Below are 21,768 nucleotides of genomic sequence, written 5' to 3'. Positions count from 1 at the left end.
AAAGTAAAAAATAAATGGCCCAAAAGTAATGGAGAGGAAAAAAAAAATTATTTATAATTAAAAAAAAAAAGGGCCTATAGAAAGAAAAGGAAAGGAAGTAAGAGAATTTTGTTAAAAAAAAAAAAAAAAAAAAAAAAAAAAAAAAAAAAAAACACGATTGTGTTCATGAGTGTAGTCAAAGTTGTTATCATTTACATTAAATACAGTCTTCCAGGTGTGTGTAATGAGTGTGTTTTGTAAAGCTGAATAGAGGTAAAGATGGGGAAAATTAATAATAAAATAATAAATTTTGGGGGTCCAGTCACATAACAGTATAAGTCAAGTTTAGAAGCTAACTTTTGCTATAACAAGGAAACTAAAATTTAAAATTTTTTAAATTTAAACTTTTATTTTTTTACATGGAAAAACCAATATTAGCCTCTACCTTGAGACACAGTAACAGAAGACACATAAGATCAAGATACGTATAATATCATGCAAAGTTATACATTAAACTAAGTAACATCATCTATTGCGGTTTCCAACATATTTATATATTCAGAAAACACCATCAGATAAAATCATAAATCCAAAACAAGGCGAGAACATATCAGCAAAAATAAATTAGCAAATAAATTACGGAGTTTTTTTATTATTATTATTAATTAATTTTTTTAAAAAATAAGCATTTTATTTATTTATTAAGTTAATGGTCATAATTTATTATATGTGTACTATTTTATCAATTTGAGGCGCACTGTATTAATATATGCTTTTAATTTAAATAGATAGGAAATATAGATTAAAGGAGCAAAAACTACAACTCTGTACAGTCGGTCACAAAAGTATTCGAACACCGGTACCCTATCAGAAAATGACAAGATGGCGTTTTTTTTTCTCTTTCTCTCTGTGTGTCGTGTTATTCCATCCTAGGGTTTCTTCTCCCCCCCATCTTGGAAAAAACTGGAAAAAATTGGTTACGATCTCTTTTTGAATGGGGAGATGCCATTTTGAGCAAAAGCTGACGATCCTATCTTGGAGAATGAACATGACCGCTCTACACACCCTTTTACTCTCTCTCTCTCTCTCTCTCTTTGAATTGGGAAGCCATTTTGGGAAAAAGCAGACGACCCTATCTTGGAGAATGGAAATGAACGCCTCTCCCTCTCTCTTTGAAATGGGAAGCCATTTCGGGACCCTCTATTCTTGGGGAGGGAGCAAACTGAAGTCTGCATTTCGCTGTCTCTGAATGCGGAAAGCCCTTTTGGGAAAAGCGGACCCTCTTCTTCTGATCTTGGAGAACTGGAAATGAACGCTCTACACGATCTCTCTTTGAATTCAGAAGGTATTTTGGGACCTTCTAATGTTGGAAAACTGAAATGAACGCTCTACACCTTCTCTCTCTCTCTCTCTTTCTCTGAAATGGGTAGCCATTTGAAAACTCCCTAACTTTGGAAAAAAACAGAAATGAACGCTCTACACCATCTCTCTTTGAAAATGGGGGGGTGTCATTTTGAGACCTCCCTCCCCTAAACTTGAAAAAAAAACTGAAATGAATGTTCTACACTTTCTCTCTTTGGACATGGGTAACCCTTTGGGGACCCTCTCCTCTTGGTATATAAAAAAAGAACTGAAGTGAAGGCTCTACACAATCTCTCTTGGAATGGGATCCATATTTCGGGAAACGTGGATCACCTCATGCTGGAAAACTGAAGTGAACCACCAAGATTGGACTCTATATAATATTTTTTTTAATTGACATCATGATCCTCCTCCCATTTGTTATTAAAAAAATTGTTTTTTTTTGTTTTGGTTTTTATCCCATTTCCGATGTGATTTCAGAAATGCAATTCCATAACAGTTCAATTTCATTCGAGGTTAAATGATCTAAACAGTCTTTGACCCACCCATCCGTATGATTATTTTCTTCTCCTTCCTGTTGCACCAAATTTTGTAAGTCCATATAATCATTCCATACGGGAAGGGCTGTATCCTCACAAGGCTGTCTTGAAACACTTGGAGTCTCTTTGGGATGAGTGGAGGGATATAGGATGTCTGGACCCGGCTGAAATTCTACCTCCATGATTTCTGGACCCGTTGGAACTTGTTTACCCGGCTGAAATTCTACCTCCATGATTTCTGGACCCGTTGGAACTTGTGAACCCGGCTGTGATTCTGCCTCCATGATTTCTGGACCTGTTGGAACTTGTGGACCCGGCTGACATTCTACCTCTACGATGTCGGGACTTTTTGAAGCTTGTGGACCCGTCTGACATTCTACCTCTACGATGTCGGGACAGGTTGGAGGAGAAGAAGAAGAAGAAGAAGAGGATACTGGAAGAGGTTCTGTCTGTGAGGAGTCCGAAAGAGGTTGCCTGTTTGAACAAGTCGGGGAAGAAGAAGAAGAAGAAGAAGCTTCTGGATTCTGAAGCGGATCTTGCACGCCAGGTAGGTTCCGGTAAGTCGACCGTTTTTTAAGAGGTAATTTTTTTTCTTCCTCCTCATCTTCAATTGTGATGACTTCAATTTCATTCCGTTGCCGGGTCGATTTTGTTTCGGGCCATGACGACGGTTTGGTCCAGCTCCTCTTATCATCTAAGGAAGGGATGGGTAAAGGTGGCGGAGGGTTTTCTTCTTCTTTTTCTTGAAACATCATCGGCAATTGGAAAGAAATCTCCTCTTTCAATTGTTTCCAAAGCGAGTACGAGCACCGATCGACGAGAAAGAGACTCTTCTGGGTTGTGACGATGAGATATTGCGTTTTCGGGGGAACGACATAGTTTTGAAAAGGTCTTAGAATATATTTCTTATATTTCATCCTGTCGCTGACTTTAAAACTTCTTTCCTTCAGATTGGGGGACGATGATTCGTAATAGGCGAGAGGAGCGGCTGTGGTTTGAACAATATGAACTTCGTCCTCAGCCGTCGTTCTCACTCCAAACGTAAAATATCGTTTCGTGAGAAAAATATTCTTCCACCGAAAACTCGTGCGCGGATCTGTATATCGCCGGTCTGTTTGAATGGGCCGTCTCAAAGCTCGATCCATCCGATTCCAAGAGAAGGGAGATTCCTCTTTCGTTTGTTGCGATTCGAATAAATTTCTGTATATATTCTGAACGAGCAGGTTGGAGGATTCGACATCTTGGTTGAAAGAAACGATCGCTTGATGAGGTGGTAAATGCGGAATAAATGTCGCACAATGACACGCCATAAAAATTTTCAAGTTGGAGATTTGCTTTAGCGTCTTCAAATCCTCCCCGTTCGAAATCCGTTGAGTTGGAAAAACGTCTAATAGCGACACGGCTCCAATGGAAAATAAATGATCTCGCAGAGTACTCTCGTCTTTTTATATATCTATATAGACACACACAGACACACATAGAGGCTCTATGACGTCCGTTTTATTTGTTTTTTTTGTTTCTCTCTCTCTTCTTTCCAAGAAATCTTATCTCCATGACCTCTTTTTCTTTTCTTAAAAAGATGAATGTGTGTGGGAATGAGGAAGTGAAAGTAATAATTTAATAAACAAAAAATTATCCAACCATGACCTTCTTTTTTTTTCAAAGTCAACCTTTCCAATCCAAGGACGTCCAGAGATAGAGGAAGCAGGGAGAGAGGAGGAGGAGGGAAGGGAAGGTCACACTCTCTTTCTCTCTATAAATAAAAGGGGAGAGCCCCAAAGTCGTATTTTTGTCCAAGTGGATCATGAGGAGGCATCCCCAGCTCACTACGTGTATTCCTTTCAAATATAAATATGTTGATCTTTCCTTTTATATCATCCAAGGAGTCGTTTACCTGAAAGCCTCCGATTTTTCAAAATGTGCAGGTTATTATACCGTGGGGAGTTATCAAAAGATGCGGGACGAATTTTTGTCCGACGAAAACGCGTTGATGGCTCGTGACATTCCACCTTTGGATGCACAAATTTTGTTAATGAAACGAGCCAAATATTTTTACACGTCCCACTTTCTAACCGTCTCGCAAATGAATAGGATTATGGATCGTCTTGAGAAGACAAGAGGGATTCTCGTTCATTTTAGTGAATGGTTGCACAAATGTTTGCACGAACCTCTCTCGATCGAGAAGACTGGGAAGAATACCTATTATATTCTTCTCGAGGACTCTCCTCCTTCGTCTCATCATAGAGAGGCCACGACTTTTGAAAAAATCCTCGAGCAAGAAAAAATAGAATGGTGGAACAACTACCCCATCCCTCTCCCCGAGCATCAAGAGGAGCCTGTTCAGAAGAAAAAGAAAAAACCTTTCCAAAAGCCTATCCTCATCCTCCTCGATAATGATGGGGATGAGGAGAAGCCTGTTCAGATTCCTCTCAGTTTGTCAAAACCCGTCGAGGATGAAAAACCTCTCCCTTCCTCAAAACCCCTTGAGGAAGAGAGACCCCTCGAGAAGGAGAGATCTCTCCCATTGTCAAACCTCCTCGAAGATGAAAAACCTCTCCCTTTCTCAAGACCCCTCGAAGATGAAAAACCTCTCCATTTATCAAGACCCCTCGAAAATGAGGGACCTCTCGATTTGTCAAAACCCCTCGAGGATAAGGGAACCAAAACTTCTCTCTCTTTCGAAGAGGAGGGACCTCTCAATTTGTCAAGACCCCTCAAGAATAAGGGAACCGAAAATCCTCTCCCTTTCTCAAGACTTCTCGAGGAGGAGGAGGAGGAGAGACCGCTTCATGTCTCAAGACAGGACCCCCCTCTATCTCTTGAGGATCCGAGGGAAACGATTCCTATTGAAAAACCATCTATCGACGATCCCCAGAAAAGGTCTTCGGAGGAGATTAGACTTCCATGTAGAAAACGAATCTGCCACAATCATAATAATAATAATAATAATAATAATAATAATAATAATAATAATAATAATAATAATATACCCCCTTCTCAACAACAGAATCCTACAACATTTGCAGATAAATGCATTCAAACCAATCCCTTTATAGTAATCCTTTTGATTGGAGAACCCGTGCATTAGCCTCGAAAAATAAAATGAGATTCTAGACTGTTTCTATGACCAGAATGTTAAGCCAATAGATAGGTGTAGCTCAGAATTTTTCTTTTTAAAAGAAAATAAATAAATAATCCAAAGACTATTCGTAAATATAAATGGTAAAGTCTAGAGTCGGCTGGAAAAAAATTTTCAGAGCTGAGAAAAATTCTACAACTCAAAAAAAAAAAAAAAAAAAAATTGTTAATTTTTATCATGTCTTAGACATGATAAAAATTAACGACCCCCTCTTCCCTTTTCGTCTGGGAATGTTGTCTCACTCTTTTGAAAAACTAATCGTGATTCATTCATGGAATGATTGCCATTAGAGAAAGGATGAGTCATGGTCTATTTTTAGAAAGGGTGAGACATCCTTCCCAGACAAAAAGGGAGGGTCATTAATTTTTATCATGTCTAAGACATGATAAAAATTAACCAAAAGTTTTTTTTTTTTTTTTCATTAGAGAATTTTTATCTCACCTCTGAGAAATTTTTTTTCTCCCAGCCGATTCGAGACTTTACCATTTGTTTTTAAGAATGATTTCTCCCTGATCTATTATTTCAAAATTCCAAGTTTCGCTTCAGAACCATCTATGCTGTTGAAGAAGTAACGTGATATATGTATTTTTTTTTAATGAGTTCTGTCAAGATTGAATTGTGCAGGATCGACCTTGCGAATTTCTTCTCTGTGTCTTTAAATAATAATGATACCGAACTGCTTTTTGTAGAGCGCAATGGAAAAAACCTTTTGTATGGTTAGGACAATTCATGTGTTCGATCCCATTGTATTTGAGAATCTCTTGCGTCGATCCCGAAATGTAATAAATGGATCTTTGCAACCATTTCTCTAAAAACCGCCGTTTCATTTCTCCTCGCACCTAAATCATGGAAAAAGGTTCCGTCAACATCGTTAACACCCATGGAAAATAACTGTACGGAATTTCTCCTTCGTACCACGACAAGCCGTGATAATAATCACTTGCCCACACAGCGGTTCGTTTTTCTTTCTCGGTGAGCATTTGCCATGGAAACGGGGGTTTAAAAACAAATACCCCTCGAGAAGTACCGTCCAATGTGACGTAAGCCAATTCTTTCACAATAAAGGCTCCTTGAGAATCGTAGAAACCTTCAAAGTCGAGCACGAGTTCCATGTTTTTTATTTCTTTTTCTTTCCAAGGTGACCTTTATTATTATGATGATGGATGTGTATTGAGATACGCACGATATTATTCAAAAAACAAATATATATACGATTGTGACCTTTCCCAGAATTCATACGACCTGTCACGTGCAACCTTCTCTCTCTCTATATATATATAAAAGAGGAGACGGCGAGAGAACGCTATCCATTTTTTCCTTCAGGACACAGAGCGAGAGAGAGAGAGAGAATTTTGTTTCCTTTTTTTCCTCAATTGAAGAAGATGGACATTTTGAGTGCCAAACCTCTCAAAGATTCCTACATTGTTCTGGACATGGAATACTTTCACTGTTATGATCCAAAGACGGGAGATATATGTTTCATCTTGAAAGAACTGGTCTACATCACTTGCGATTTAACCTTATGCGGATCCATGACTTTTCTCCCTCCTGTCCATTACGATGACTTATCGTCCCGCAATCAAGCTGTGGTCAACCAGACTACAAATAACCGACACGGCCTGCAATGGACCGAGGGTCGTCTTTCCTACGAGCATCTTCCTACGATCCTGAAAATACTGACCGAAAATGTGGAGGTGATCTACGTCAATGGATACGATAAAGCCGAATTTTTCAGCAAGCTCTGCCAGCGATCCGTTTACGAGTTTTACATCCCAGGGAAAACCGAGTGGCGGAACAAGTCGAAATGCACGCGACACCAATATTTCCAAAAGATGATTCATTGTGCCGAGAACAAGGTGAGAAATTTTCGATACCATTTGATGGAGGGTAGTTACGTTTTCCGGAAATTACACTGTTACCCCTCCGAAAGCAAAGCTGTCGAAGAGGAGGCGGAAGAATCTCCCCAGGAGAACTCGTGCGACGATGAGGAGGAGGAGGAGGATGAACTTTCTAATAATAATAATAAATGTCTACGTTGGGATGCTTTATAGACCCAAGAATATTGGTCTCAACCCTTATCTCACCTAGACCTGAAAGAGGATCCTCAAGTGTACTCTTTGTGGTACTCTTCTAAAATTTGGTCTTGGAGAGAACCCTTGAATATTCATGAATGAAATGGTATGTAAATCCCTAGAGAAAAAAATAGAAAAAAAAAGTTCCTTTTTTTGTAATGTGTTGATTTCTTTCCAATCCCATTTCTTTTCCATAACTCCACCCCCAATCGACGAGAAGAAGAAGAATTTTCCAAGTTACACAAGACGAATCTTCCAAGTTACACAAGACGTAGAAAGATTTCACAAGGATTTATAAATCACACGCTCCCACATGATATATGTATAGAGAGAAAAAGACCCTCTGTTCTCTAGCCAATACATCAAGACTTCCCTAAACTAAGAGAGATCATGAGTACCGAGGAAACCTTAGGAGAGCAAGTGGAAAGACTTTCAAAGAGATTAGAAGAGTTAAGACGGGATAGATTTACAGTTCCGCCGACTAAAGAGGAAACTATCATCGATTTCAACAAACCGCCGTACTTTCATCCTCTACCCCAAAGAATGAGACGAGTGGACTCGCCGTTGAACAGTTCCAATGAGAAACAAAATGTCACTTATTTGAATAGCCAATTTCAACACATGAATATTTCATAAGTATTTTTTTGTTTTTTTTCCCTAAAGCGTAGGGAGATCGGATCAGTAGTTTTTCCCTTTTCATCGTCGAAAAAGATTGGGAGGAAAAATCTTTCTCAGCTCTCTCAGAAAAAAAATTTTTCAGCCTAAAAAAAAAAAAAATTTGTTAATTTTTATCATGTCTTAGACATGATAAAAATTAACTCTACCCCCCTTTTGTCTGGGAATGTTGTCTCACACTTTCTAAAAATAGACCATCACTCCTCCTTTCCTAAAGAATAGAATTCCAAGAATGGGATCTGGTCTATTTTTAGAAACGGTGAGACCCTATTCCCAGACAAAAGGGAGGTAGAGTTAATTTTTATCATGTCTAATGTTCAGGGTCCATCCATCTTCTTATGTGAAACGGTGACCCTGACGAGATAGAGATAAACAAGTCCTGTGAATTGTTTTGTAATCTTGACGCGTTCCAAGAAAGACTTTTTATTTTTTTTTTGAAATAGGCGGGGGGTGGGGAGAGAAAATGTTCTCACGACCCTCAGATATCTTTTCATAAATATATTTTTTATCAAAGTGTTTCTTTCATTCCGATCCTTTTAAGAGGTTGGAATGACCCTGACATTTAGATGGGGTCGCGATCCCGACAGATGTCGTGCGAGTATAAAAGTATGTATCCTCCGCGAGATTTCTTCAGAGAACAGAAGAAGACGTGAACTGAGCTGGTAAGTCCCTTTGGTCCTATGAATATGGTTATCTATAAACTCGATTTGATTCTTAGTTTTTTTTTAATAATCATAATAATCATAACTTCATTTAAAAAGACCTTTGAAACTTTGAAACTTCTTAACCCTTTGAAAAGAAAAATATCTCTTTCAAGACGACGACTCTAAAACGTTTTATTGTTTTTTCCCCCCCCTTTCTAGATCTTCCCTGTTATACATATATACCTTTTCGATTCTCTTTTTTGCTCCTGTTTGTGGAAGACATTACCGTATTCATCGCCATGGCGTGTTCAGAAAACTTTATCGTGCTCGATCTAGAGGGTTTCCAGTCCTACAACCACAAGAAGGGTGAATTTACCTACGTTTTAAAAGAATTGGGCTATGCGACAAAAGATTTTTTGACCGTGGGATCGTTGACGTTTGCTCCTCCTCACCCCTTCCACCAACCGAGTGAAAAAAACCAAAAGACGAATGCCTGGCTGACGAGAAACCGGCACGGACTTCGTTGGAACGAGGGTCATATTCCCTACAACCATTTAGGACGCATTCTCCAATCGCTCACTCACAGCTTCTCCACGATTTATGTGGTGGGATGCCAGAAAGCTAAATTCTTTGCTAAAGCCTTGGATTATCAAAAACCCGTGACGGAAATTTATGTGCCAGATGGAATCATTTGGAAGTATCGGGAAAATGTGCCCGACATCATCAAAGGATGAAATATTTCCATTGTGCCGAAAACAAAGTGCGCAATTATCGATGGCATATTACGGAAGGAGATTTTCATATCAATCACGTCTATCCAGACGGAACGGAGAAAGAGGAGAGGATTCAGGAGGAAGCAGACAATCCTCTGCAAGCTTTTGATAAGGCCTACGATCAGTTAGAGAAGGATCCGTCCCCAAAAGCGTACGATAACCTCATCCAGAAATGGGATAATCTGTCCTGTTTAAAAGTGATGGAACATCCGGATGAGCATACGCCTTTAAACTTGATGGGCTCTTCTACTTCTTCTTCTTTGTCGTCAACTTCCTCCAATAGCACGAGGAAGACGGAGGGTTGGGGAGACATACCTGAAAATATTCCCATTACGATTCAGCAGCCTGTTGGGACGAACCTTCCAAAGAATCTCATGAGACCCCCAAAATATCTTCAGAGGATCCAAAGACAAAATCCACTGAGTGTTGGGACAATGAACGGACGACTCATGCTCCAAAATCCACTAAGACTATGTCCACTGAGTGTTGGGACAATGAACAGACGACTCATGCTCCAAAATCGACTGAGACTATGTCCACTGAATGTTGGGACAATGAACGGACGAACAATGCTCCAAAATCGACTGAGACTATGTCCACTGAGTGTTGGGACGATGAAACCGAAAAGACGACAGAGAATTGGGATGACCGTTCTCAAAAGTATTTGAATTGATATATACATAAACTCAGGAGAAAAAAAATAAAGAAAAGATTTTTAGAAATAAGTAGGGAAAGGTTCTCCGCTTTCCCTATATTTATGGAAATGGACTGAGAAGAGAGAGAGAGAGACGAATCAGGAGACCAAAAAAAAATGGGTCTTGGAAGGAATGAGTGCAAATGCATTCGATTCCTTCCGGGACCCATTTTTTGGGTACCTCTCTCATCCAATCTTGGAAAAGAACTTTGTCCTATTTTCTAGGTCCATTCAAAAAGAAATGAATCTATCCATAAATTTTCTTAAAAGAAAAAAAAAAAAAGATCCTTTACCTCTTGACGGTCCAAAGTCGAGAATCTTGGAAAAAGTTATCCACTCTCCATCCAGTCAAGCTTCTCTGTAGAAAATCTAGTAGGTGCATCTGCATTCTTGAACACCCGGCAGTTATTATTGGACGCGAAACGTCGAATGCTGAAATAGTTAACAGTGATCCCATTCTTAAAGAAACGGGGATGTTTTATTCATCCAGTCGAGTGCGGAAAAATTTCTGAGAGCCGGAAAAAAATTTCTCTAGCTGAAAAAAAAAAAAAAAAATACCCCCCTTTTAGTCTGAAAATTGATGTCTTCAATTTTTAAAAAATTTTTTCAAATTTTCAGACTAAAAAGGGGGGTAATTTATTTTTCAGAAACTTTTCCCAGCCGACTCGATGTGAATAAAACTTTACTTTTTTTTTAAGAATGTTATTTAATGGATCGATTTCAACCTATCGAGTTTCGCTTGAGTTCCGGCCGTGCTGTGGGCCCACCTGGATACAAGTTTTCCCCTTTTGGAATAGAATAAAACTTTACTGTTTTTTAAGAATGTTATTTAATGGGTCGATTTCAACCTATCGAGTTTCGCTTGAGTTTTAGATGTGAATAAAACTTTACTGTTTTTTAAGAATGTTATTTAATGGATCGATTTCAACCTATCGAGTTTCGCTTGAGTTCCGGCCGTGCTGTGGGCCCACCTGGATACAAGTTTTCCCCTTTTGGAATAGAATTTCCGTCAAGGTAGGCTACTTTTCCTCTTTTTGCATTTTTCATGTCATTTCATTTGTATTACAATATACTGAATACGGGCGTTCGAACTGATTTCTAGGCTATTTCTATACAAATGGAGCTCGATCCAAGAAAGAAATGATGTCTTTTTTTTATTTTGTGGACTGCCAATTTGTATTGGAATATACTGAAAACGGGTGTTTGAGTCGATTTTCAGTATATTTCAATACAAATAGAGCTCGGTCCAAGAAAGAAATGATGTCTTTTTTTTATTTTGTGGACTGCCAATTTGTATTGGAATATACTGAAAACGGGTGTTTGAGTCGGTTTTCAGTATATTTCAATACAAATAGAGCTCGGTCCAAGAAAGAAATGATGTCTTTTTTTATTTTGTGGACTGCCAATTTGTATTGGAATATACTGAAAACGGGTGTTCACGTCGGTTTTCAGTATATTTCAATACAAATAGAGCTCGATCCAAGAAAGAAATGATGTCTTTTTTTTATTTTGTGGACTGCCAATTTGTATTGGAATATACTGAAAACGGGTGTTTGAGTCGGTTTTCAGTATATTTCAATACAAATGGAGCTCGATCCAAGAAAAAAATGATGTCTTTTTTTTATTTTGTGGACTGCCAATTTTGTATTGGAATATACTGAAAACGGGCGTTCACATCGGTTTTCAGTATATTTCAATACAAATGGAGCTCGATCCAAGAATGAAATGATGTCTTTTTTTTATTTTGTGGACAACCAATTTTGTATTGGAATATACTGAAAACGGGCATTCACGTTGGTTTTCAGTATATTACAATACAAGTGGAGCTGGATCCAAGAAAAAAAATGATGTCTTTTTTTATTTTGTGGACAGCCAATTTTGTATTGGAATATACTGAAAACGGGCGTTCACGTTGGTTTTCAGTATATTCCAATACAAATGGAGCTGGATCCAAGAAAAAAATTATGTCTTTTTTTTATGTTGTGGACTGCCCTATTTTGTATTGGAATTTACTGAAAACGGGCGTTGACGTCGGTTTTCAGTATATCACAATACAAGTGGAGCTCGATCCAAGAAAAAAATGATGTCTTTTTTCTATTTTGTGGACAGCCAATTTTGTATTGGAATATACTGAAAACGGGCGTTCACGTCGGTTTTCAGTATATTACAATACAAATGGAGCTCTATCCAAGAAAAAAATGATGTCTTTTTTTTATTTTGTGGACAGCCAATTTTGTATTGGAATATACTGAAAACGGGCGTTCACGTCGGTTTTCAGTATATTTCAATACAAATGGAGCTCCATCCGAGAAAAAAATGATGTCTTTTTTTTATGTTGTGGACTGCCCTATTTTGTATTGGAATGTACTGAAAACGGGCGTTGGAGTCGGTTTTCAGTATATTCCAATACAAATGGAGCTCGATCCAAGAAAAAAAATGATGTCTTTTTTTTATTTTGTGGACAGCCAATTTTGTATTGGAATATACTGAAAACGGGCGTTCACGTCGGTTTTCAGTATATTACAATACAAGTGGAGCTCGATCCAAGAAAAAATGATGTCTTTTTTTATTTTGTGGACTGCGGATTTTGTATTGGAATATACTGAAAACGCGCGTTCACGTCGGTTTTCAGTATATTTCAATACAAATGGAGCTCCATCCAAGAAAAAAATGATGTCTTTTTTTATGTTGTGGACTGCCCTACTTTGTATTAGAATATACTGAAAACGGGCGTTCACGTTGGTTTTCAGTATATTCTAATACAAGTGGACCTCCATCCAAGAAAAAAATGATGTCTTTTTTTTATGTTGTGGACTGCCCTATTTTGTATTGGAATATACTGAAAACGGGCGTTCGAGTCGGTTTTCAGTATATTCAAATACAAATGGAGCTCTATCCAAGAAAAAAATGATGTCTTTTTTTATGTTGTGGACAATCAATTTTGTATTGGAATATACTGAAAACGGGCGTTCGAGTCCTTTTTCCGACTATTTCTACACACATTCCACTATATTAAAATGACGTCATGGTTGAGTCCAAACAGAGTCGTCCCCGGACAGAGTCGTCTCCGGACAAAGTCATCCCCGGACAATTTTATACCGAATTTGTATAGAGATATACTTAAAATGGGCTTGGAGGGGAGGGCGCTTTCTAGTATATTCCTATATACATTCGGTTGCATTCAGAAACAAAAAGAATGTCTTTTTGATGGACAAAAAACTTTTTGTTAATTTTTATCATGTCTTCTAGACATGATAAAAATTAACTCATCTCCCTTTTGTCTGGGTATGTTGTCTCACCGTTTCTAAAAATAGACCAGAACCCAGTCTTTTCTTGGAATTCTATTCTTTAAAAGGATGAGTCATGGTCTATTTTTAGAAAGTGGGAGACAACATTCCCAGACAAAAGGGGGGTGAGTTAATTTTTATCATGTCTAGAAGACATGATAAAAATTAACAAAAATTTTTTTTTTTTTTTTTTTTACATCTCAGAATTTTTTTCTGAGCTGTGAAAAATTTTTCCTAGCCGATCCCATTTCGTTTTTCGACTTTCACTTTCAACTCTTCACTTTTCCTATCCACTATCGTTGGAATTGTGTTCACTGGAGGCTATTTCTTTTTTTTGCAATCTCGCTTTTAGTTTTCTCTGAGATTCTTTAGAAATGGCTATACAAATTTCACCATCTATATAGAGATGATGTCCAAACAAAGTCGTCCCCGGACCATCTTGATGACCGAATATGTATAGAAATAGTCTGAAAATGGGCTTGAGGGCCGGTTTCTGGACGATTCCTCTACAAATTTGGCCGCATCCAGAAAAACAAAAATACATAGTTTCTTTTTGGGTGGACCGGAGATGATAAATTTCTTTTCTCTCTCCCAATATTGGAGGAGAGAGTGGCCCAAAAAAATGGGTCTCGGAAGGAATCGAATGCATTTTGAAATGCACTCATTCCTTCCAAGACCCATTTTTTTGGTCTCCTGATTCAACTCTCCAGTCTATGGAATAGGGAAAGCGGAGAACGTTTCCCCTTCTTTAAGCGACTGGAGACCATATCGCATCATCATCATCATCATCACCATCACCATCGTCCTCTTTCTGATACTTTTCAACGAAGGCTTGATGTCTCTGGATGATTTTGGGGAGATGATGGATCCCGAATTGAGTGATGAAAAAGAGAGGACTCTTTTTCCTTTCTTGTTCGTCTTGCACAGTCTCTCGGAGGGTGATATACGTTTCCCCGTCCTCCTTAATTTTCGTCAGAGGTCTCATGAATATTTTACACATCCAAGGGAAGAGCGACTTGTTATGCAGGGATTTCGAAGCGACGAAGGCCGCTTCATTCGAAGTGAGGACAATCTGGTTCGGTTGACCCCATTCTTTGGAGTAGTTGTCCAAATCGCCTAGTCGAAGAAAATGGTGTCGATTAGGAAAAAAGACTTGGAGAACACTCGTCGTATGCGAGACGTTCGTAGGCAAGAGAGTCAAGATATCTTTGGCATTCCAGTACAGGAATCCTAGATCCACATACGCGTGCACGTAATAGTCATCGTTATATTCCAGTTTGAGCAGCATGGCTTTTGTATTTTTTTTTTCCGTTCTCAAGGCGAAACACTCGTCTGATATGAACAAGAGCTCGCTGGCGATCCGTTTATATAGACTCCTCAGAGAGAGAGAGGGAGAGGGGAGGAGGAGGAACAAGGTTGATGAATTCTAAAATAAAAAAAATGATAACGAAATGAGTGTTTGTGAAGGTCATAGAGAGATGATTATAGAGTTGTTTTATTTTTTATTTTCTCAAAAGAAAAAACCAAAAGGGTCCCATTTCATACGACATGGCCTTTGAGAAGGTGACGGGGTCATGTGTCTACAAAGTTGATAAACTTTAGAATAAAAAAAAAGCTTTCATCACGTAGCTCTCGAGAAGAAAATGACAGGGGTCTCTAGGAGAAGATCATAGGTAGTATACAAAGGATGGTTGTTTTTTTTTCTTTCGTTCCTCTCAATCCCATGACCTTTGAAAAGGTGACAGGGTGTCCTTTAGGAAAAAAATAGAAGGTCATAGAGAGAGAGAGATAGACAAAGTTGATTTTTTTTTCTAGAAGTCAACCGTCACGTCGCCCATCACGTGGTCTTCTCGTATATATAGATAGGCGAGTGGAAGACAGACTCTATTTCCCAGAGAGAGAGAGACTGCTGTGCGTATCCATATTTCTACTCAAGATGATGATCCGCATCTTATATAATGAGTTTGTGAGCATTCGCTGTTATGTGGATGACGGAAGATTGTTTTGGAACGCTACGGACATTTTGCCTCTGATTCATACTTCCAGTAAAAGAACCTGGGACATTCTCTCCGTGTTTTTTGACGAACACCACGTCTTCAGGAAAATAAAAGATCTTGAGAGTCTCGGCAGTTCTCAAGAGGGATATGTCCTCTCCAGCGAAGAAATGTTACATCTGGCCGAAAATAATCCTAAAAATAATCAGCTTCTGGCCTGGGTGTATAGCATTTTAACTCAGCCGCTGGTTCGAGTTGTACCCAATCAACCCGTTTACCGACTGCTCTATCCGGGGGAGAAATTTCCCTTCATCACCCTCTTTAATCTGGGAGTGCGCTACATACCGCCTCATCCAGGCATGACGGATTCTTCTACTTACCCTAAACAATATGCCAGCGCTTATTGCCAGACAGACCCCCGTCAAGAAAAGGTCGTCGAGACTCAAACGGATCCTCTGGTGGTCTCTTTAAATGTCACTAAAGTTATCACCTTCTAAAAAAAACAACCACCACCACCCAAAAAAAATTTGCTCCTCCTCCAAATTTTTTTTTATCTTCTCGAAAGAAAAAAAAAGAAACTTTTCCATCTAGCCTCTTTCTTTCAATCCCTCTAGAGAGAGAGAGGGAGGAGAAAAGAAAGAGAGTTCTGAGGAGGCAAAAGAAATGGGTCTGGAAGGAAACGGGTGCATTGCGAGAAAAAGAGGGTCCTCTTTTCTTTTCTCGAAATGCACCCTTTTCCTTCCAGACCCATTTTTTTGATCACTTCTTCAAACCAATCTTGGAAAGGTGGGGATACAATAAATTGTGCGTAAAGTCCATTTCGATCAAGACTGGATTTTTTTTTGAAAAGAAAACATAATGTTATATATAGATAGCTAAATCTTTATCATGATATTCTTTAAGAATTTCTTAGCCATTTGTCAAAGAAGGGGACTATAATTGAAGAATTTATGAATTTGGGAACATGTCACCCATGACAAATCTAAAATCTTGGAAGTGGATACTGGAAAGACCCGCTCTGATTATAATTCTGAGTTCTAGCATGGGACATTTTTTAGATCAATAAGCTAAACTATTTTTCTAGTCTCATATTCTCTCGTGACTAGGGTTTCAGATTTGGGTAGAGAGAGACACTGTTCTGAACAGAAACGTGGAATGCTTTTATAGAAAAGTGAAGAGTTGAAAGTGAAAGTCGAAAAACGAAATGAGATCGGCTAGGAAAAATTTCTCAGAGCTCAGAAAAAAATTCTGAAATGTAAAAAAAAAAAAAAAAAAAAAAAAAAAACTTTTTGTTAATTTTTATCATGTCTTCTAGACATGATAAAAATTAACTCACCCCCCCTTTTTGTCTGGGAATGTTGTCTCCCACTTTCTAAAAATAGATCATGACTCATCCTTTTAAAGAATAGAATTCCAAGAAAAGACTGGGTTCTGGTCTATTTTTAGAAACGGTGAGACAACATACCCAGACAAAAGGGGGATGAGTTAATTTTTATCATGTCTAGAAGACATGATAAAAATTAACAAAAAGTTTTTTGTCCATCAAAAAGACATTCTTTTTGTTTCTGAATGCAACCGAATGTATATAGGAATATACTAGAAAGCGCCCTCCCCTCCAAGCCCATTTTAACTATATCTCTATACAAATTCGGTATAAAATTGTCCGGGGCGACTTTGTCCGGAGACGACTCTGTCCGGGGACGACTCTGTTTGGACTCAACCATGACGTCATTTTAATATAGTGGAATGTGTGTAGAAATAGTCGGAAAAAGGACTGGAACGCCCGTTTTCAGTATATTCCAATACAAAATTGATTGTCCACAACATAAAAAAAGACATCATTTTTTTCTTGGATAGAGCTCCATTTGTATTTGACTATATACTGAAAACCGACTCGAACGCCCGTTTTCAGTATATTCCAATACAAAATAGGGCAGTCCACAACATAAAAAAAAGACATCATTTTTTTCTTGGATGGAGGTCCACTTGTATTAGAATATACTGAAAACCAACGTGAACGCCCGTTTTCAGTATATTCTAATACAAAATAGGGCAGTCCACAACATAAAAAAAAGACATAATATTTTTCTTGGATGGAGCTCCATTTGTATTGAAACCGACGTGAACGCCCGTTTTCAGTATATTCCAATACAAAATTGGCGGTCCACAAAATAAAAAAAAACATCATTTTTTTCTTGGATGGAGCTCCATTTGTATTGTAATATACTGAAAACCGACGTGAACGCCCGTTTTCAGTATATTCCAATACAAAATTGGCTGTCCACAAAATAAAAAAAAGACATCATTTTTTTCTTGGATCGAGCTCCACTTGTATTGTAATATACTGAAAACCGACGTGATCGCCCCTTTTCAGTATATTCCAATACAAAATAGGGCAGTCCACAACATAAAAAAAAGACATAATTTTTTTCTTGGATCCAGCTCCATTTGTATTGGAATATACTGAAAACCAACGTGAACGCCCGTTTTCAGTATATTCCAATACAAAATTGGCTGTCCACAAAATAAAAAAAAGACATCATTTTTTTCTTGGATCCAGCTCCACCTGTATTGTAATATACTGAAAACCAACGTGAACGCCCGTTTTCAGTATATTCCAATACAAAATTGGCCGTCCACAACATAAAGAAAAGACATCATTTTTTTCTTCGATCCAGCTCCATTTGTTTTGAAATATACTGAAAACCGACGTGAACGCCCGTTTTCAGTATATTCCAATACAAAATTGGCTGTCCACAACATAAAAAAAAGACATCATTTTTTTCTTGGATCCAGCTCCATTTGTATTGAAATATACTGAAAACCGACGTGAATGCCCGTTTTCAGTATATTCCAATACAAAATTGGCAGTCCACAAAATAAAAAAAAAGACATCATTTTTTTCTTGGATCGAGCTCTATTTGTATTGAAATATACTGAAAACCGACTCAAACACCCGTTTTCAGTATATTCCAATACAAATTGGCAGTCCACAAAATAAAAAAAAGACATCATTTCTTTCTTGGATCGAGCTCTATTTGTATTGAAATATACTGAAAACCAACGTGAACGCCCGTTTTCAGTATATTCCAATACAAAATTGGCTGTCCACAACATAAAAAAAAGACATCATTTTTTTCTTGGATCCAGCTCCATTTGTATTGAAATATACTGAAAACCGACGTGAATGCCCGTTTTCAGTATATTCCAATACAAAATTGGTTGTCCACAAAATAAAAAAAAGACATCATTTCATTCTTGGATCGAGCTCCATTTGTATTGAAATATACTGAAAACCGACGTGAACGCCCGTTTTCAGTATATTCCAATACAAAATTGGCAGTCCACAAAGTAAAAAAAAAGACATCATTTTTTTCTTGGATCGAGCTCTATTTGTATTGAAATATACTGAAAACCGACGTGAACGCCCGTTTTCAGTATATTCCAATACAAAATTGGCTGTCCACAACATAAAAAAAAGACATCATTTTTTTCTTGGATCCAGCTCCATTTGTATTGAAATATACTGAAAACCGACGTGAATGCCCGTTTTTAGTATATTCCAATACAAAATTGGTTGTCCACAAAATAAAAAAAAAGACATCATTTCTTTCTTGGATCGAGCTCCATTTGTATAGAAATAGCCTAGAAATCAGTTCAAACGCCCGTATTCAGTATATTGTAATACAAATGAAATGACATGAAAAATGCAAAAAGAGGAAAAGTAGCCTACCTTGACGGAAATTCTATTCCAAAAGAGGAAAACTTGTATCGAGGTTGGCCCACAGCACGGCCGGAACTCAAGCGAAACTCGATAGGTTGAAAATTAAATATTATTCTTAAAAAACAGTAAAGTTTTATTCACATTTAAAACTCAAGCGAAACTCGATAGGTTGAAATCGATCCATTAAATAACATTCTTAAAAACAGTAAAGTTTTATTCTATTCCAAAAGGGGAAATCTTGTATCCAGGTGGGCCCACAGCATGGCCGGAACTCAAGCGAAACTCGATAGGTTGAAATCGATCCATTAAATAACATTCTTAAAAAAAAAAAGTAAAGTTTTATTCACATCGAGTCGGCTGGGAAAAGTTTCTGAAAAATAAATTACCCCCCTTTTTAGTCGAAAAATTTGAAAATAGATGTCTTCAATTTTTGAAAAATTGAAGACATCAATTTTCAGACTAAAAGGGGGGTATTTTTTTTTTTTTTTTTTTCAGCTAGAGAAATTTTTTTCCGGCTCTCAGAAATTTTTCGCACTCGACTGGATGAATAAAACATCCCCGTTTCTTTAAGAATGGGATCACTGTTAACTATTTCAGCATTCGACGTTTCGCGTCCAATAATAACTGCCGGGTGTTCAAGAATGTAGATGCACCTACTAGATTTTCTACAGAGAAGTTTGACTGGATGGAGAGTGGATAACTTTTTCCAAGATTCTCGACTTTGGACCGTCAAGAGGTAAAGGATCTTTTTTGTTTTTTTTTCTTTTAAGAAAATTTATGGATAGATTCATTTCTTTTTGAATGGACCTAGAAAAATAGGACAAAGTTCTTTTCCAAGATTGGATGAGAGAGTGACCCAAAAAATGGGTCTCGGAAGGAATCGAATGCATTTGCACTCATTCCTTCCAAGACCCATTTTTTTTTGGTCTCCTGATTCGTCTCTCTCTCTCTCTTCTCAGTCCATTTCCATAAATATAGGGAAAGCGGAGAACCTTTCCCTACTTATTTCTAAAAATCTTTTCTTTATTTTTTTTCTCCTGAGTTTATGTATATATCAATTCAAATACTTTTGAGAACGGTCATCCCAATTCTCTGTCGTCTTTTCGGTTTCATCGTCCCAACACTCAGTGGACATAGTCTCAGTCGATTTTGGAGCATGGGTCGTCCGTTCATTGTCCCAACATTCAGTGGACATAGTCTCAGTAGATTTTGGAGCATGAGTCGTCTGTTCATTGTCCCAACACTCAGTGGACATAGTCTTAGTGGATTTTGGAGCATGAGTCGTCCGTTCATTGTCCCAACACTCAGTGGATTTTGTCTTTGGATCCTCTGAAGATATTTTGGGGGTCTCATGAGATTCTTTGGAAGGTTCGTCCCAACAGGCTGCTGGATCGTAATGGCGAATATTTTCAGGTATGTCTCCCCAACCCTCCGTCTTCCTCGAGTTATTGGAGGAAGTTGACGACAAAGAAGAAGAAGTAGAAGAGCCCATCAAGTTTAAAGGCGTATGCCCATCCGGATGTTCCATCACTTGGAAACAGGACTGATTATCCCATTTCTGGATGAGGTTATCGTACGCTTTTGGGGACGGATCCTTCTCTAACTGATCGTAGGCCTTATCAAAAGCTTGCAGAGGATTGTCTGCTTCCTCCTGAATCCTCTCCTCTTTCTCCGTTCCGTGTGGATAGACGTGATTGATATGAAAATCTCCTTCCGTAATATGCCATCGATAGTTGCGCACTTTGTTTTCGGCACAATGGAAATATTTCATCCTTTGATGATGTCGGGCACATTTTTCCCGATACTTCCAAATGATTCCATCTGGCACATAAATTTCTGTCACGGGTTTTTGATAATCCAAGGCTTTAGCAAAGAATTTAGCTTTCTGGCATCCCACCACATAAATCGTGGAGAAGCTGTGAGTGAGCGATTGGAGAATGCGTCCTAAATGGTTGTAGGGAATATGACCCTCGTTCCAACGAAGTCCGTGCCGGTTTCTCGTCAGCCAGGCATTCGTCTTTTGGTTTTTTTCACTCAGTTGGTGGAAGGGGTGAGGAGGAGCAAACGTCAACGATCCCACGGTCAAAAAATCTTTTGTCGCATAGCCCAATTCTTTTAAAACGTAGGTAAATTCACCCTTCTTGTGGTTGTAGGACTGGAAACCCTCTAGATCGAGCACGATAAAGTTTTCTGAACACGCCATGGCGATGAATACGGTAATGTCTTCCACAAACAGGAGCAAAAAAGAGAATCGAAAAGGTATATATGTATAACAGGGAAGATGTAGAAAGGGGGGGAAAAAACAATAAAACGTTTTAGAGTCGTCGTCTTGAAAGAGACATTTTTCTTTTCAAAGGGTTAAGAAGTTTCAAAGTTTCAAAGGTCTTTTTAAATGAAGTTATGATTATTATGATTATTAAAAAAAAACTAAGAATCAAATCGAGTTTATAGATAACCATATTCATAGGACCAAAGGGACTTACCAGCTCAGATCAAGTCTTCTTCTGTTCTCTGAAGAAATCTCGCGGAGGATACACACCTTTATACTCGCACGACATCTGTCGGGATCGCGACCCCATCTAAATGTCAGGGTCATTCCAACCTCTTAAAAGGATCGGAATGAAAGAAACACTTTGATAAAAAATATATTTATGAAAAGATATCTGAGGGTCGTGAGAACATTTTCTCTCCCCACCCCCCACCTATTTCAAAAAAAAAATAAAAAGTCTTTCTTGGATCGCGTCAAGATTACAAAACAACTCACAGGACTTGTTTATCTCTATCTCGTCAGGTTCACCGTTTCACATAAGAAGATGGATGGACCCTGAACATTAGACATGATAAAAATTAACTCTACCCCCCTTTTGTCTGGGAATAGGGTCTCAC

This window comes from Stegodyphus dumicola, chromosome 9 (assembly GCF_044657685.1).
Source record: "Stegodyphus dumicola isolate Sdum_Otavi_A_Nest chromosome 9, ASM4465768v1".
NCBI lineage: Eukaryota > Metazoa > Arthropoda > Arachnida > Araneae > Eresidae > Stegodyphus > Stegodyphus dumicola.
This window is presented reverse-complemented; position numbering follows the sequence as displayed.